The sequence below is a fragment of the Copadichromis virginalis genome, linkage group LG2, assembly GCF_057382275.1.
Source record: "Copadichromis virginalis isolate Kocher_CV1m ecotype Utaka linkage group LG2, C_Virginalis_male_GT1.1, whole genome shotgun sequence".
Classification (NCBI taxonomy): Eukaryota; Metazoa; Chordata; class Actinopteri; order Cichliformes; family Cichlidae; genus Copadichromis; species Copadichromis virginalis.
The window spans coordinates 13,198,606-13,215,265 of record NC_140619.1 but is presented as its reverse complement, the minus strand read 5'-3'; positions in this window follow the sequence as shown (position 1 = coordinate 13,215,265).

The following is a 16,660-nucleotide window of genomic DNA, read 5'->3' as shown; positions in this document are numbered from 1 at the left end:
GTAACTCAATATACTCACATTACACATGCATCACAGATCAGATAGTTAAGGTTATAATATGTAATGGAAACTTACAGGCATGTGGGCAAAAGTTTCACCTCCACTGCGCACTTGTAGGAAATTAGCTGCGCATAACAAACTTCCCAAGTACCAACTGTGGCCACAAGAGGGTGCCAAATCACACAACACAAAGGCATATTAACACATTAAAGTTATAACAACACACTCATCCTGATCTATATGTGCAACCTCGAGGTCACGTGTAAAGTTTGTATTTATGGGGCAGCTAAAAAGTGAAGCAGCTGCAGGTGAGGCTGGAGGAATCAGCTGATGCAATTCGTGAGAAAGTGGGGCAGGTGGAAGCACCTGTTCTGAGATCAGCAGGGTCAGTGAAAAAACAACCAAAACAGACTAATGCTTCAGCACAGTCCTGCTTCACCAAGTAACACTCACACACTGAAAGTTCACCGTCAGCCAGTTACAGGCCTTTACATTGTCACGCAGAAGAACACAAAAGAATAAAAAGTTTAAAACATAAACTAAAATGGATCAATCTGTTGACAGAATAAACAGCATTGATGCAGTGAGAGATAAATAATGATCCCAAACTGAACAGCTAGCAGCAGAACCCTGATTTAAAGTCTGCTTGGAGCTGTTTGACTTGTTCTTGTTCGTGCCAGTGATTTAATCATAAACCTCCATGAGGAATTCAACTTAGCATTCAAAGTATTTCCTGTGTCTCAGTTCAGATTCTTCCTTTAGTAGTTTTGCAAATACACTGCTAATTTCATTAGCTTATTGCTGATTTACAGCTCTGTGTGCCAGCTGCTGCATTTTGCAAACATTGAATATTTATGATGCCTCTGAACGTTCATATTATTAAAGTTCTCTACAGCAAAGTCAACAGTGTAACTTTGCATAATCACTGAACAAACCCCCCAAATACCCCAACACATCAGTGATTATGAACGTCTGTTGCTTTTTATAGTAGGTAAGCATCTGTGTTACCATCAGTGCTGATGTTGTTCCCGGCCTTTCCGTTGAATGACGAACACACCATCCTACACTGATGGAGTCAAACCTGATAGTTTGGACACGTTCAGTTGTCCAATTAGGAAACATAAGACAGCATTAAACCAGGATAAACTGGAAGTTCCACACAAGCACAGGGAAACATGCAGACTTCCCGGAGAAGGACCCTGTGAACGTCTGAGCCCAGGATCAGCCTGCTGATGTAGACATTTCATCCAGCTCACAGATGGTAAGTTTTATTCCTAAAAATAAGTTTATTTCCTTCTGCAGATGCTCGATGACCAACTGAGAGTGCAACTTCAGTGAGAATATTTGTAAGTGTGAATATTTTGTATGTAGACAGTGACAGCAAAAGACAAAGAAGCAGTTTTTTGATTTTTCTGCAACCTGTTAATGGCTAAAATATTATATTTGCTATATGAATTTTTTGTGAGCTTTTGAGACTTCTACATCATCGGTGTGATTTCTTGCCTTCCTCCAAAGAGTAAATTAATCACTGAAACCATTTCTAAGAAATAAGCAGCAAAAAAAGAGACAGAAATGCTGGATGTACACATATATGCACATTAATATGTAAATTATTTCTATCTGTTCTTTACATGTTCAATAAACACACACACACAATAATAAATTCTAATGATCATGATTATCAATTCATGATGATCATTTAGTCTTTACTGAATTGTTCTCTGTGTCCTCCTGACATTTGATGCAAACTTAAAGGTCTTAAATTTCTTCTTTAATTCAATTTTGTCTAATGATTCTTTTTTTAGGAGAAGTTTCAGATATTAAAAATGTTAGATATTTTAATGTGGTTCATTTTGTCTATTTTTCTGTGAATGATTATAAAACTTTGAAAAGTGTTCACTGATTTGTCTCAGTAACTTCTGTTCACTAGTTTCTTTAGTATTTGGATGTCGCTGTAACGCGCAGTAAGCAAAAGTCTGCAGGACTTCATTTTGTTCTGTAGCCACTTCAAAATCTCACTGGGCTCAGGAGAGACTTTTATTGCACTCCAGGCTTTTATAGTGATCTGAATTTAAAGGAAATATTAATTTAAAAGACAAACTGGTTCAGTTTAGATTTACTGAACAACAAGAACAAAAACAGCAAAGCAAACAGTTTCCCCCCAAACCACCAGGATTAGGATCGGTGGCCCTGTGGTAGGAAATAGATCTGGAAGCTGCTAATGCGCACTTTGCTATTAAAGCGTGCCACCTGTGAGTTACTGAATGCGAGAGAAACCAAAAATCCAATAAAAACTCGATTACAACAACACTTTATTTGTAAGCTCCAATAATACGAGCAGAGTATAAACTCATTTCTGGCAGAAATACGAGCATGTTTGGAAGCAGAGTGAATCCCAAAAGGACGACAAGTAGATTCACCTGCTGCAGAATAAAACACAGCCAGCCGGTCCTCTGTGAAAATATATAAAGAAATGATAAATAAAAGCAGCGGCAGAAACAGCATTAAAACAACAGGTGTTTAATTTTGCTGCAGTCATCTTGGATGATGAAAGAGCCGGAATATCATTTAAAGCTACAGAAACGAACTGTTGTTTGTGCTGAAGGGAAATGACAAAGGAGATTCATTTTCAAGCTGATGGACGTAATCGTTCACAGATATCTGCCAATCATGTTCATTTATTTCTCTGCCTCTTTGGCCCACAGCAAGATCAATTGATTGATTAAGATTGATCAAAAAGTAACATTTAAAGTCATAAAAGTAGAAAAAATGCAGTCTCCTGAATCTAAACTGGCAGCTGATTCTACAGAAGAAGAGCCTGAAAGCTGAAGACTCTCAATCTAGTTTGACTTTTGGAAACTATGAGAGTGACGTGCTCTGTTAGAACAAAATGATGCTGTGAGGTCTCTAAGATTTTAACCCAGTGAAGAGTTGACGAAGGAGTTTTTAGGACAAGCTGATAATAATGCATTGCAAAGTCCAGCAGAACCAACACATGCATGAACTAGTGTTTCAGCATCACTGCTTGCTGGTCCGATATGGTAAAAATGGTAAATGGCCTGTATTTGTATAGCGCTTTACTAGTCCCTAAGGACCCCAAAGCGCTTTATACGTTCAGTCATCTGCACACATTCACACACACATTCACACACACATTCACACACTGGTGATGGCAAGCTACATCGTAGCCACAGCCACCCTGGGGCGCACTGACAGAGGCGAGGCTGCCGGACACTGGCGAAACCGGGCCCTCTGACCACCACCAGTAGGCAACGGGTGAAGTAAACTAAATTATAAAATCTGTTAAGTAGATTTCAGGTGACATGTCCATGATAATTTTGAGTAATTAGAAATAAATACAGGTAAAGTTTGGGGATATTTGATCAAATTTATTGTGATTAATTTTAGGGTGAAGTTGAAAGTTGTTGTGACGTATGTTTGAAGTTGGTGTGTTATGTGTGTGTTACGTCAGCCAAGAAAAGAAATTAGATTAAGAAATTTGGTCAACTGGCGGTTAGAGTCCACAGTGATGCTTCCAGAATTATTTAAAGTACTTAGGACGGGAAGTTGGACTTCCTAGGGGTGCAAAATGTTCTGAGGGTTATGCCTCCACTCTGTTCCGGACGTGGAACATTGTCCTTGGGCGAGAGGGTTAATTCAGTTGACAACTGCGAGCACTGGGGACGCTCGTTAATAGCTAGTGGTCAAACACCACTTTTCTTGCACTGTTTGACCGACAGGGGCGGGGCCCCTGGGTGTGACCATTTTAAACGTGGCTCACATGTAAGCTTTACGGAAAGCTTCAGGCGCCAGCAGGACGCTGGGTGTTCATGAGGTGGAGCTTCTTGTCAAGCTGCGGGAAGCGCTTATAGATTAAGATAGGACTTAGTAATCAGGCCACTGTCCCGGACAGATAACGGCTACAATTGACCAGCAAGGTGGGCGAACCTGGGCTTAGATGCTTTTAAATTAGTCAAAACGGTAGGATGACTAGTACTAGAGGAAGATGAAGTGAAGATGTGAATATGGTAATGGAAATAATTTATCTTGGCGGTTACTGGCAGTCTTTTGTTATATATAAATGTGTGAATGTATAAATGAAGGGTAAAATTGTCATTTGGAATGAATGATTAAAGGTGAACATTGTTTTGAGAGAAAAGTGTGTGTGAGATGACGAAGTTCAGGGAAGTGTGTAAAATGTTGATGAAAGTATTGCGTGGATGATGCTTCAAAACTGAGCTGAAAGAATGGTGATATGTATGGAAAATTGTTAATTGTCCTGATGTCTGAAAGAGCTTTGCTGAGCACGTTGAAGATTGTGACGTGAATGCTTGCAAAACCAAAGAGCTTAGTATATTTAAAAGTGTGTGTGTGTGTGCGTGAAATAAGGGTGCATTGTTTTTAGATCAAGACTCAGCAGAATTACAGAGGGTTTATAGACTGTAAATACAAAAAGAAAAAAAAAACAAGAGTTCGATTAGCCTGTAGAAACAGGAAAGAGAGAAACAGAAAAATATGAGTCTGTGTTGCTGTGTGTGTGTGACAGGAAGCAGTGTGTGAGATAGGAACATTGCATGCCCATAAAAAGAAACTGGCTGGTGTGTGAACTGTCCAGAGAGAGAGAGACGAGTTAAAATCTAGGCAGATGAAGCTAATGGATGTATTAAGAACAAGTGATCAAATTATATTAATTGAATGTTTTAGTGTTAATACAGGTGGACTCTTCTCAACCTGAAAATGTGAGTACAGCGGCAAAATGATAGATGAAAACAGGCCAGGCTTTGGCTTAAAATTTGACAGCTTCACCTCTCATTGTCTCCTTATCCTGAGAAGAAGCTTAAAGGACAGTCAATCTCCTGATGAAGACAGAAGACAGACAGAACACAGTGTACTTGAAGAATTAACAGCAGGCAAGGCCCCACAGGAAACTGTGAGAACAGTGAGCGGTGAACCTGGACATTATATAGTGAATGCATATGGGAAAATTGGATTGAAGGCTGAACTTATGCAGGTTTAGAAATTTTCACCACATCACAACAATGAGGTTAAAAAGCTAGACAACACACATATAGAAATGGTTACATGTGAAATTAGTTTTGGGGAGAAGCAGAATTGAGATAGTTTGAATCCACAGCTCAGTGCAAAGAGGCATGAGTTAAACCTGATTATAAAATACATATGCAATGAAGAAGCAGCTTACACTCCATTAACATGATCACATAACATGAACGCAAGGAAGAACACGCTTACATTTATCAAGGTGAATACATGAAATAAATTGGTATTTTTGGCCGGAGAGAGAGAGAGAAGTGGGTTGTTTAAGCACTGATTATAATAATGAAAGTGTCTAAGTTTGTCATTTTTAGGTCCATTTGGATCAATTTTCTACATGCGACGGTCGGTTATTGGTTAACATCACTGGAAACATTCAGGCCTGGTTGTTTACAGCGCCATGCATCACTAAACCTGACAAGAGAGCTCTAACTCCTGGCTGAAGATAAGGAATGCTGTTATTTAAGGTGGGAAATCAAAATTTGGGTTAGCAAACTTGGGAAAGAAAAAACTGACTGCTTAAGTGGGAAAATTGTGAAGGAGTCTGAAACACCGCAAAAAGAAACATATACAAAATCACACACACAAACAGAAAATGCATTAACCTTACAAATACAAGAGAGCTCATGAAGATTAGACAGCATGTTGAGCATGGGAGTCTGTTTATTAGTGTTAAAATAGTGTGAACACACTTAAACCCTGAAGTTGAGGAATAACGCGGGAAAGTTTCATGACAAGAGAGTGACGTTGGTGAAAATGAAAAAGTGATTAAAAGCTTAAAGTAGTTTTAAAATAGTGAATTGGAAGTGTTCTTGTGTCGATTGAGCAAAACAAGTGATTACTCTAGGAAGAAAATAAAATAATTTAATAATGTTGTAAGATTTAAATATGTCTTCCTCTTGTCACGGTAACGTCTTGTGATATGACTCAGTATGCAAATTAGCTGAAATGAGTGGTGAGAAAGAAGCTTCCTGTGTGGCTGTGTGACTGAGGCTTTGAATGGAGGAAACATAGCAGAGACTGAGAAGAATTAGTTGGTGAAATATAATATAATGGTAAAGTACCAGGATAATTAAATAAGGTGGTCAGGTCTGTTCAGAGGTGCAGAGTTGGACAAGAAAGTTATAATTTAGTGATGACACATTGTTATAACGGGTTTATATGTTATGCTAAATCTAAGTATGTTAAAGTGCTTAAAGGGGATTGTGTATTTAGCAGGTGAAATTATGTCAGAAAATGAACAGAGGGAGTGAGTTTAAGTCTGATTTCAGACTATGTAAGTATTAGTTAAACCAAGAGTAGGGCAAAACTTTTGTGGCCCTGAAGTTCTAACCTCCATAACATATTGATAGATAAATAAGAAAGAATTTTGTGTTTAAGATCTTTGGGGTTGTTGTTTGAGTGATGGGTGGATTGTGTCAGTTAGGTTTGGGTTGTTTTCTTATTTTAACAGAGGGAGTTTTAGTAAACATGGACATGTCTAGAATTGGGCCCATTATTTTTGTAACAGTGCACTTAGAGAAAACCTGTCAGGTGATTATGTGTCGTGTTTTGATGAGCTAATAATCAGCTCTCTTTTTTCTCATTTTTTGTAAGCAGGCCTGCAAGATTGAATTAACAGCGCTGAAAACTTTTTTTCGGGAGAGCAAATATAAGGTGACCTTTTCCAGATTACAACTGGCTGAGGAGAAGGCCACCTGTGGGAACCTGGGAGTTCCTGTCTAAAAGGATTGCAGCGTGTCAATCCAGACCAAAAATGATAGATAAGTGTTTTTATTTTGAGTGACTGTGTGTGAATGAGTGAATGAGGGTGAGCATGAATAAAGGGGGACAAACAATTGACTAGGTTGGGGAGAGAAAGGGGATGCTTTGCAGACTTAATGTTTTGGCTGCTGATTTTGGGTTGCTGAGGTTTGCTTAAGAAAATTCTGTTTTATTGACTGGGTTTAGATTATGGTACTAGATTATATTGTTGGGAAAATGCCAAATGCTAAAGGGGAGAAACTTTTTGATATAACTCATGCCATTAACAAAATAGGCCACTGTAGAAGTCAATTAAAGTTTATAGAGGAAAATAACTAAAACAAAAGTAATATTTATGAGTCACATAGGAGATTGCTAGACTTTTCATATAAAATGCAGTTATAGAATAACAAACACTTGACGAAGTGACCAAGGTTTTTTCCTTTAAAACAGGAGCAAAGTAAGGAAAGGACATATATTTAGGTTAAGTCTGGTAAAGTATAATTAGAATGTACCGTTACATTAAGAGGAGCAAAATGAAATCAAAATATGATGTATCAAGAACATGTTATAACACATGAAATGTGAGTTTTAAAATGAAGTTAGTGTTAACACACAGGTGTTGTTTCTAGGCAGGTTTGAATGGAGCCAGTGGTGTAAAAGGTTTAACATGATGATTAGACTGATCTTATTCCTACAGGTTTGGAGGTCTGGGGCAAATATACCCTAGAGGAGAATTGCTGAGAGTTTTAGAGAAATGATGTGACTAAGCTTTTCCTGTCATTTTTATAAGGGGTGGTGAAGTATTTTCAGTATTTTCAGTTTTAGTAGCTGGCTTTAGCGCATTTGACACATGAGATGTGCCAAGAAGGGGTGATTTTGGGTTTAATTTGAAATAAGGGGCTTTATCAAGGGAGCTTGATAATTTAGCTATGATAAAACTTACTCATAAGTAATTGCTTCTACGCTTAAACTTAATTGATTGAAAATGCTCGTTTGTTTTCCCTTTGATTTTTTAGTAGAATGTGGGGGGTCAATGTAAAAACAAAATGTTTCTAGATATAGATAACATGAAGGTTTATTTGTAGGTGAGAGTTAAGACACATTTTGTGTGGAAACTTTTGCACTTGCAAGAGTTTTTTTTTTAACCCTTTAAGACCTACCAAGGCCGCCAGAGCTTACTTTATATTTTTACATGCTGTAGTGCCATTTTTGGGAGCATTTCAAGTTGCTATACATCAATACAACTGTTATAGCCCATATTTTAATAATATGTATGCATTAAGTCCATAGTAACTACATAAATTGCAAAAAAGTGCAATAAACTACAAAAAAATTGAAAATCTTTTTTTTTTTTGTTTACATATATTTCTACTTGGAGAAATTTAAGAGGTTTATCCCTCAAAACTTTAAATACAAAAAAGTTGCAAAAAATAGTTTCCCACCACAGGAAATTTATTTTGAGTGTCTTCATAGTTTTCATAGTAGTTCATAGTTTTGAAATACACCAATTTTTATATACTGCAGGAAAAACGAAAAACAATCCTATGATGCAAATTTGCGAAGAAAACAGCATGTGCATCAAAATAAAGATCATTTTTTAAAGTAAAAAGACCACTTTTGAGCCGTGTCTTTCTTGGCCCTAAAGAATCCAAAAGAACTGGAATTTAATACTAGCCAGCAACAGCTCTCGTCACTCCACTTGTTATTGCTCTCGCCGGCTCCCTGCAGCTGTCCACATCAAGTTCAAGGCACTAATGTTTGCCTACAAAGTGGCCACTAGCGCAGCACCCATCTACCTGAATTACCTCATTCAGATTTATGAGCTTTCACTACAGTCTGCTGAAGAACAATGACCTGAGGTCAGTGCGAGGCATGAAGTTTCAATCCGATTCTCCACAGTCAGCAGAATCGCCTACAAAGTAGTTACTCCCCTTATATGCTATTTACTCCCATACACGAATGACTGTACAAAAGTTGTGGGTGCTTTAGGTGTTTAGAGTCTTATTTATGAAGTCAGCATGGTGTCTGATCATCATACAGCACCGAGTGGCTGAACAGGTGCTGTACTGAATGTATGAATGCGACGGTGTCTTTACCGGTAAGTCGTGTTTTCAAAGGAAAAAAAAGGAATTTCCCGTGTTGCTTGCAACCTTGAGGTACTTGTATCATGTTGATCTTGGAGGCTGGGTGTAGAGGCATTTATTTTCAAAGGCTTCTCTGTCAGCTACTGTCGCTTTGATTGGATCTCATTTGTAATTTACTGTGAACAAAAGCCAAATGAATACATGTAAATGGAAGATGTAAAGAGTGCGGTCAGGGCGAGGAAGGAGTTGCGGCAGCCGTCACTTCAAGGGTAAGATAACGAGCACTTTCTACATGCTTCAGTTCCAACACTAAACAACTTATACTGTATACCCTGTGTCAGAGGGAGCAGATAAGCAAAAATGAAAAGCTAACCTCGCTTTGATGTGACGATTTTATGGTAAAGGCTACATTTGTTTTACTGCAAGAAGAAAACTCAACAGTCAGAGATCTGATTTTGAGATGATTCAGTCTCATGTAGTTCCAGATGAATGCAGTTAGTAGAAATCTTTTCACAGTCTTGATTTGTGTCACTGAGGTAATGGTGTTTGATTTGGAGACAGTGGCTGTGACACAAAGCTGAAGATGCTCAGATGTTCATAGGGAGTCCATCAGAGGGACAGCTCAGAGTCAGAGATGGTTTGGATCTGTGCAGAGGAGGGAGGGGGGATATACTGTACTGGATAAACGATTAAGGAGGAAAAGAGGAAGATCTCAGAGAAAGTATACAGATGTAGTAAAGTGAGACATGCACAGGGTTGGAGTGACAGTGGAGGATGGTGGGATAGGAGGAGATGGAGAAAGATGATCCACTGTGGGAGTAGCTACAGAGGAAGGTAAAAGTCTGTTATTAAGTATGTGAGACTACAGCGTTTCACAGGTGTGACGGGTTTTGTTTTTAGCTTGGGTTTCAAACAATGAAGTGCTAATACGAAGCATCTGAGCTTTAAATCTAAACTCTGAATGTTCATTTTGCTTCTCCCGCTCATGTTTCCATGAAAACAGCACGTTTCAGTATCGACAGAAGAAAAGACACAATTACTGTTCATGCCTCTGATGGTTCATTTCTCCATTGAAATTGCTCACAATGAAACCATTAGAACACTTCAACCTTTGTCTGTGACCATACTCATCAATAACAGGAAATATCTGTATGAAAGCAGCCCTTTTATTCATTTGTGTCTGAGCTGGCTCTTGATATGTCTCAGTCCAGGTCAGGGTCAGTATCTGAGCCAATTTTGAAAAGCTGTTGTTCAAAAAAACCTTCACACCAACTTCAAATTATTGCTGCCAGAGAGGCTCATGTGAACACGATGAGTATCAGATCCATTTCTAATACAATAACAAAAAAAAACATGCAATCTCTTTTATTCTTCAGTCACCTTTCTCACTCACTATGTGCTAATAGACTTCCCGTCTTCGTTCTCTCACCCCAGCCCGTCGCGGCTAGTGGCCGCCCCTCCCTGAGCCCGGTTCTTTCTGTTAAAAAGGAGTTTTTCCTTCCCAATGTCACCACAGTGCTTGCTCATAGGGTGTCATATGATTGTTGGGTTTTTCTCTGCATGTATTGTAGTGGGGTCTACCTTACAACATAAAGCACCTTGAGATGACTGTTGTTGTGATTTGGTTCTTATGTATAAATAAAACTGAATTGAATTTTATATTAATATAATTCGGACAAAATGTCCAACAGGGGCTGTGTGGATGTAAGAAGTAAATATAAAGACAGGCAAAGACAATGCACAAGACGGGGTAGTGACATAATCGTGACTTCATTCGATTCATTTGTTTTACCATCATTTCAGGGTCGTGGTGTGGCTGGGGCCTATCCCAGCTGCCAAAGGTGTGCTACACTTTGGACTGGCTGCCCACTTATTGAGGGTGGGCTGCCAATTTAATTATTATTTATTAAAACAGTGACAAGGGCAGACATTTACACCTACAGTCATTTTGGAAACACCAATTAACCCAACATGGATGTCTTTGAACAGCTGTAGAACCTGCAGGAGAACCTGCAAACTTGGTGCCTGGCCATGTTCACACACAGACCATTGGAAGCGGCGAGGAACAGAGCTGACATGATGATGATACAGCATGGGCTGGGCTAGAGCAGGTAACTGTGGGCGGGATGAAGGATTAACAACACGCCCTACAGCCTGTTGGATGTGCTGAAGGGTTTGAGCTGAGCTGAGTGTGACTGCCTGATCTTATGCTGTGATAGATTTATTAATTATTACCAATGAGTCATATTATTATTATGACTCATTGATTCAGAACTGATAATAACAAGTAAAAACAGGCAAAAAAAAGTTCATCTCTTCAACTATCACCAACTTGTCATCAGCAACCACACCCAACCCTCTAACCGCTAAAACCAAGCAGTGCTTTGCTCTGTGGCGCTGTTAGCGTAGCATACTTCTATAAATGTGCATATGATTACGAGTATGAATATTTCTGCTACACGTTAACATCTGCTGCTCTGACACGTTTTTTGTAAACATACTACATAACACAGTGAAACTATTTTGTATTATCTAACTCTTCCACGCTGTTAAAACTGCCGGGGGCTTTTGGCTTGCCGTAGGCAGCTGCTTTGAGCTGTCTTTTGCTGTTTTGTCTTCACGCTCACGTCTTCCAAAAAACTCGGTTACTTGTGTGCAGCTTGGGCATGAGTTATTGATTATTTTGGCAAAAACTCCTGCCAAGCGGACTAAAAGTGGAATAAAAAAGAAAAGATAAAAAGCCTTTGTTGGGCTGTTCTCTTCACTTGCTGTAATTCACCTTAAGTTTACAACCTTGAGCTGCAGGAAAGGGTATTTATGGTGCTTTCTTTTACAGATTCTCATTTCTTTATTCAGACAGGGCAGGATGACTAATGAGTCCTTTTACTTTATATCTTAAGTTTGGTGAACGGTTGTTTACAGTTCAGTAAGGTTAATTCATTTTTATGTACAGACCAAAGAATTTCTCAGCCTCATTTTTGATCTTGTATCTAAGGACGAACCAAACAGATGCTGGTAAAGCTTTGCTTGAATCAGGAATCTTTTTTTAAAAATATACACTTTATGTGCAAATGCGCAAAACTCTACCCAAAAAGCAGTTTAGCTTTACATCCTCACAACGCTGCTAAAATGTAATGTGGTCCAATGGCAGCCACATTTGAAATGTTTGACAGTATATTATCCAAGTTTACAATAATAGCTGTTTATTTTCATTAAAGACAAAAAAACATATATATTTTTAAAGCATCATAGAACCCAACGGGAATTCTGCAAACAAATGTAAATGGATCAAAACATGATTTCATTCTTGTGAGGTTAGCGGCCTTTTCTTCGAGTGACAATGATGGCAGAATTACAAGGACACTCTAACAGGCTAAAAAGTGTGATCAAGATGGCGCCGAGTATGGCAGCCTCGTCGCGAGCTCCCCCAAGCAACGGCTTTCTTCTGTGTTTAATTTTACTTTTCCTTTATTTTTTCACGAGCAGCACTTGTCTCCTTGTGTACGACCGACAAACCTTACTGGACATAAAAGACGGTCTTTCTTATAACTTTCCGGAGTTCAAGTTTTGCAACACGGACGCTCCGTTTGCAGACCCCCCATTCATCTCACCTGAGACGCCTTTGTTCTCTGGCCCTGGAGGCCGCAAACGCCGACGCAGAGGGAGAAGATCTGGCGTTCTGGTTCGACTGAGACGGCGCACTTACAGACCACCGTTACCCAGTTTATTACTGGCTAATATGCAGTCTCTGGAGAACAAGCTGTGCGAGCTTCGGGCACGGATCTCATTCCAGCGAGAGATGCGGGACTGCTGCGTGATCTGCCTCACAGAAACCTGGCTATCGGACAAAGTACCGGACTCCGCAATACAACTGCCGGGGTTCTCTGTGCACCACGCGGACAGGTCACAGGATCTTACTGGGAAAAGCAGAGGCGGTGGTGTGTGTTTCATGATCAACAACAGCTGGTGTGATTATGCGAACGTGCACCCGGTCAAATCCTTCTGCTCACCGGACCTGGAGTACCTGATGATTAAGTGCCGGCCATTCTGGCTACCGAGGGAATTTACAGCAGTGATTATTACGGCTGTTTACATTCCCCCACAAGCCGACACTGACCGTGCACTCAGGGAACTGTACAGCGCGATCAGCAGCGAGGAAACCGCACACCCAGAGGCAGCGTTTATCACAGCCGGAGACTTTAATAAGGGAAACCTGAAGAAAGTCTCACCAAAACTCCATCAACACATCCTTTTCAACACACGTGGAAACCGGCAACTCGACCACTGTTACACCTCTTTCCGGGATGCGTACAAAGCCCTCCCCCGCGCCCCATTCGGCCAATCAGATCACTGCTCCATCCTGCTCCTGCCCGCCTACAGGCAGAAGCTGAAACAGGAAGCTCCAACCCGGAGGGCGGTGCACTGTTGGACGGACCAATCGGAGTCTGCGCTGCGGGACTGTTTTGATCACGCGGACTGGGAAATGTTTCACGTGGCCGCCAGAGACATTGATGAATACACAGACTCAGTCTGTGGATTTATCAGGAAATGCGTGGAAGATGTCGTCCCATCCAGAACAGTCAAATCCTTCCCAAATCAAAAACCCTGGATTAACGGAGATGTTCGCGCGGCACTGGCGGCACGGAACACCGCCTTTGCCTCCGCGAACACATCGGACTACAAACACGCACATTACCAACTCCGGAAGACGATCAAAGCAGCCAAACGTGAGTACAGGGACAGGGTGGAACAACAGTTTGACAACCCTCGGAGTATGTGGCAGGGACTAAACACGATCACAGACTTTAGAGGGAAAACCAGCACACCGCAGACCACGGCCTCTCTGTGTGAGGATCTAAACGTATTCTACGCTAGATTCGACACAGCGAACACCATGAGACCGGACAGTGTGCGCACCGCGGATGACGTCAGTGCGCACACTGTGTCTGAGGAGGATGTGCGGAAGTGCTTCAGGAAGGTGAACGCACGCAAAGCTACTGGTCCGGACGGGATTCCCGGCCGTGTCCTCAGGTCATGCGCGGCTCAGCTGGCTGGAGTGTTCACGCACATCTTCAACCTTTCCCTCTCTCTGTCTGTAGTCCCAGCCTGCTTCAAAATGGCCACCATCGTCCCTGTACCCAAATCCTCCACCATCTCCTCATTGAACGACTGGCGAGCTGTAGCCCTGACCCCCATCGTAAGCAAATGCTTCGAGAAGCTGGTCAGGGACTTCATCTGCTCTGCACTACCCGACTCACTGGACCCTCTACAGTTTGCATACCGCCACAACAGGTCCACTGATGATGCCATAGCCCTGACACTACACACTGCCCTGTCACACCTGGAGAAGAGAGACACGTATGTGAGGATGCTGTTTGTAGATTACAGCTCAGCATTCAATACCATCGTTCCCTCGAAGCTGGACAGGAAACTGCAGGATCTAGGACTGAGCAGCTCCCTCTGCAGCTGGATCCTTAGCTTCCTGTCTGACAGACGCCAAGTAGTCAGACTGGGCAGCATCACCTCATCCCCCATCACACTGAACACTGGTGCTCCACAGGGGTGTGTACTGAGCCCTCTCCTGTACTCACTCTACACCTACGACTGCACAGCCACTAACAGCTCCAACATCATTGTGAAGTTTGCGGACGACACTACAGTGGTGGGTCTTATCACCAACGGTGATGAGACGGCTTACAGGGAGGAGGTCAGCGCCCTGACCCACTGGTGTCAAGACAACCATCTCACCCTCAACGTCGCAAAGACAAAGGAGTTGATAGTGGACTTCCGGAGGTGCAGAGAAGTACACACCCCCATCACCATCAACGGCGCTGCTGTGGAGAGAGTGAGCAGCTTCCGGTTCCTTGGCGTACACCTGGCTGAGGATCTTACGTGGTCAGTACACACAAACAAAACAGTGAAGAAGGCGCAGCAGCGCCTCTTCTTTCTCAGGAGACTGAAAAGATTCGGCATGAGCCCCCGCATCCTCAGGACCTTCTATCGCTGTGCCATTGAGAGCATCCTCACTGGATGCATCACCACCTGGTATGGCAACAGCACCGCCTACAACTGCAAAGCTCTCCAGCGAGTAGTGCGGTGCTCTGAACGGATAATTGGAGGTGAGCTTCCCTCCCTCCAAGACATCTACAGGAAGCGGTGCCTGAGGAAAGCGGGGAGGATCATCAAGGACTCCAGTCACCCCAGCCATAAACTGTTCAGACTGCTTCCATCAGGAAGGAGGTTCTGCAGCATCCGGTCCCGTACCAGCAGACTGAGAGACAGCTTTTTCCATCAGGCCATCAGACTGCTGAACACGTCATAGACACCTCAGCTTCACTACTGGAACTTCAACATTATGCACTCCACACTGTATATAAATGCCACTTGTTTTGCACATATTCAACTCTGTATATTTTATATATTTTATTATTATTATTATTATTATTATTATTTTATTTTATTTTTTTACTATTTAATTTGTAAAAATGTGTATACACACACACACACACACACACACACACACACACACGTAGGAAAATATTTAGTATACACATCCAGAAATGCATACACTATTATATATTGTACATATATTTATTAGTTTCAGGTTGGCCATTCTTGTATTTTGCTCGTTTGTGTTGTTGTGTTTGCACATCTCTGTTGCTTGTGGGGCTCGCACACAAGAATTTCACTCGCATGTGCTGTGCCAGTGTGCCTGCACATGTGATGTGACAATAAAAAAAAAAAAAAAAGTGATTTGAAAACAAAGAGTATTAGTAAATAAGTCATCTATCAGTTTAGTCTTAAAATACCAGGGTTTTATATTTCCTGTCCCTCTGAAACACATCTCACCTATGACAAGCTGCTATCATCAGTAAGAGCCTATGAGTGTGTGTGTTCAGTGAAAAAAACACTGTCTACGTTGCGAGAGGAGGAAGATGCTGGTCAGTGTGATGCAGTGGCTACAGGAAACACTGGAGGGCAGCAGCAGCCTGCGAATGAGCAGGAGTGAACAAACCTGGAGGAGACGGGTGAAAAATGTACAGATTCTCCCAGAATGACTGAAGGATTTCAGAGGGAACGGCCCCAGTTACACATGACAGCTCAATAATCAATCACCCAGAAAATAAAGATGCATCCAAAAATATCATAACATATTGGAGAGACACAACAGGGTGGAGTATTTCTGTTAACGCAGCAGCTGCAAAGCTGTCACCATAAACCACCAACTACACGCAGCAGCTACACACTCCGTCAGCAAAGTCTTTAAAAAAGGTGGCATTTTAATAACACAATCCTCTCAGATGTTACTGTCAGCTCCCTGCTGAGGCCTGAACAGGGCAGGGCTGTTTACAGCTGTTACCATGGGAACCAGCCTGGACACGAACACACGGTTTGGCTTGGATTTTCCAGTATCGATAAAAAATGTATTTTCTAACATTAATTGGTCACAGTTTACATGTCTGCTGCATTTTTAGGAGAGTTTCTCACTGTCTGAACGTTCTTACTATGCATGTGGCTTCTCAACAACAATCCTCTAACTTTAGGCCTCAGTAATCCCTAAAACAAAATACAATCACACTTATGAGATTCAACATTTCACTGCAATATCACTGCACACATTGGATTAAAAGAAATCCTTCAAAGTTTTCATCATCATCAACCTACAACTCCAAATTTTAAGTTTGTATATTTGTATCCAGCTGGTGGAGAAACTAACCGGCTCCAGGACCTGAGCGATAAAAAACGCACAGAGCAAGACGATATCCTAAAACTGCACG